Genomic DNA, 2,902 nt, shown 5'->3' with positions numbered 1-2,902 from the left:
GGTGTTTTTCATATGCATTCTTGAATTCTTAGTGTCTAAGCATTAAAGATTTCTAAGTTTGGTGTCTTGCATGTTTTCTTTGCATAAAAAAATTTTCAAAAATAAGTTCTTGGTGTTCATCTTGATCTTCAAAGTGTTTTTGGTGTTCATCTTGACATTCATAGCATTCTTGCATGCATTCATCATTTTGATCTAAAAATTTTCATGCATTGAGTCTTTTTCATGTTTTTCTCTTTCATCATTGAAAATTCAAAAATAAAAAAAATATCTTTCCCATTTTCACTCATAAATTTCGAAAATTTGGATTGACTTTTTCAAAAAAAATTTTAAAAATCTAGTTGTTTTTATGAGTCAAATCAAAATTTCAATTTAAAAATCTTATCATTTTCAAAATCTTTTTCAAAAATCAAATCTTTTTCATTTTTCTTAGTTATTTTCGAAAATTTTAAAAATATTTTTCAAAAATCTTTTTCTTATTTTTATCACATAATTTTCGAAAATAACATCATCAATTAATGTTTTGATTCAAAAATTTCAAGCTTGTTACATGCTTGTTAAGAAAGATTCAAACTTTAAGTTCTAGAATCATATCTTGTGATTTCTTCTGAATCAAGTCATTAATTGTGATTTTAAAAATCAAATCTTTTTCAAAACTAATTTCAATCATATCTTTTCAAAAATATCTTTTTATCTTATCTTTTTTAAAATCATATCTTTTTCAAAAATTTGATTTTAAAATATCTTTTCTAACTTATCTTCTTATCTTTTCAAAATTGATTTTCAAATTTGTTTCAGCTAACTAACTAACTTTTTGTTTGTTTCTTATCTTTTTCAAAACTACCTAACTAACCCTCTCTCTCTAATTTTCGAAAATATCTCCCTCTTTTTCAAAAATTCTTTTTAATTAACTAATTGTTTCAAAATTCAATTTTAATTTATTTCTTCTTTTAATTTTCGAAAATCACTAACCATTTTTCAAAAATAATTTTCAAAAATTCTCTTTCTCTCTCATCTTCTTATATTTATTTATTCATCTACTAACACTTCTTTTCATCTCACATCTCTGCTCTCCTCACCCTTGTGTTTCTTTCCTTATATTACATTCTTTTCTTCTTCTTTTCTTCTACTCACACAGGGACCTCTATACTGTGGTAAAAAGGATCCCTATTATTATTTTTCTGTTCCCTCTTTTTCATATGAGCAGGAGCAAGGACAAGAATATTCTTGTTGAAGCAGATCCAGAACCTGAAAGGACTCTGAAGAGGAAACTAAGAGAAGCTAAATTACAACAATCCAGCAAGCACCTTTCAAAAATTTTTGAACAAGAAGAGGAGATGGCAGCCGAAAATAATAATAATACAAGGAGAATGCTTGGTGACTTTACTGCACCTAATTCTAATTTACATGGAAGAAGCATCTCCATCCCCACCATTGGAGCAAACAATTTTGAGCTGAAACCTCAATTAGTTTCTCTGATGCAGCAGAACTGCAAGTTTTATGGACTTCCATCTAAAGATCCTTTTCAGTTCTTAACTGAATTTTTGTAGATCTGTGATACTGTTAAGACCAATGGAGTAGATCCTGAAGTCTACATGCTCATGCTTTTCCCTTTTGCTGTAAGAGACAGAGCTAGAATGTGGTTGGACTCTCAACCCAAAGATAGCCTGAACTCTTGGGATAAGCTGGTCACGGCTTTCTTAGCCAAGTTCTTTCCTCCTCAAAAGCTGAGCAAGCTTAGAATGGATGTTCAAACGTTCAGACAGAAAGAAGGTGAATCCCTCTATGAAGCTTGGGAGAGATACAAGCAACTGACCAAAAAGTGTCCTTCTGACATGCTTTCAGAATGGACCATCCTGGATATATTCTATGATCGTCTGTCTGAATTAGCTAAGATGTCATTGGATACTTCTGCAGGTGGATCCATTCACCTAAAGAAAACGCCTGCAGAAGCTCAAGAACTCATTGACATGGTTGCTAATAACCAGTTCATGTACACTTCTGAGAGGAACCCTGTGAGTAATGGGACGCCTCAGAAGAAGGGAGTTCTTGAAATTGATACTCTGAATGCCATATTGGCCCAGAATAAAATATTGACTCAGCAAGTCAATATGATTTCTCAGAGTCTGAATGGAATGCAAGCTGCATCCAACAGTACTCAAGAGGCATCTTCTAAAGAAAAAGCTTATGATCCTGAGAACCCTGCAATAGCAGAGGTGAATTACATGGGTGAACCTTATGGAAACACCTATAACCCCTCATGGAGAAATCACCCAAATCTCTCATGGAAGGATCAACAAAAGCCTCAACAAGGCTTTAATAATGGTGGAAGAAACAGGTTTAGCAATAGCAAGCCTTTTCCATCATCCACTCAGCAACAGACAGAGGACTCTGAACAAAATACCTCTAATTTAGCAAATTTAGTCTCTGATCTATCTAAGGCCACTGTGAGTTTCATGAATGAAACAAGGTCTTCCATTAGAAATTTGGAAGCACAAGTGGGCCAGCTGAGTAAGAAGATCACTGAAACCCCTCCTAGTACTCTCCCAAGCAAAACAGAAGAAAATCCAAAAGGAGAGTGCAAGGCCATTGATATAACCATCATGGCCGAATCCAAAGAGGAAGGGGAGGACATGAATCCCAAGGAGGAAGACCTCCTGGGACGTCTAGTGATCAATAAGGAGTTTCCCTCTGAGGAACCAAAGGAATCTGAGACTCATCTAGAGACCATAGAGATTCCATTAAACCTCCTTACGCCCTTTATGAGCTCTGATGAGTACTCCTCTTCTGAAGAGAATGAAGATGTTACTGAAGAGCAAGTTGCCAAGTTCCTTGGTGCAATCATGAAGCTGAATGCCAATTTATTTGGTAATGAGACTTGGGGAGATGAACCTCCCCTGTTCAC

The 2,902-nt window shown here is 34.4% G+C and overlaps 1 non-coding gene across 1 annotated transcript; it reads right to left on the bottom strand.

Annotated features, from left to right (window-relative positions):
* Positions 1–1,730: 1,730 nt before the first annotated feature.
* Positions 1,731–1,838, bottom strand: LOC112752169 (small nucleolar RNA R71). Its single transcript, XR_003176616.1, has one exon. It is a non-coding gene; the product is annotated as a small nucleolar RNA R71 (small nucleolar RNA).
* Positions 1,839–2,902: the final 1,064 nt, after the last annotated feature.

The sequence above is a fragment of the Arachis hypogaea genome, chromosome 15 (assembly GCF_003086295.3).
Source record: "Arachis hypogaea cultivar Tifrunner chromosome 15, arahy.Tifrunner.gnm2.J5K5, whole genome shotgun sequence".
NCBI lineage: Eukaryota > Viridiplantae > Streptophyta > Magnoliopsida > Fabales > Fabaceae > Arachis > Arachis hypogaea.
This window is presented reverse-complemented; position numbering and strand designations above follow the sequence as displayed.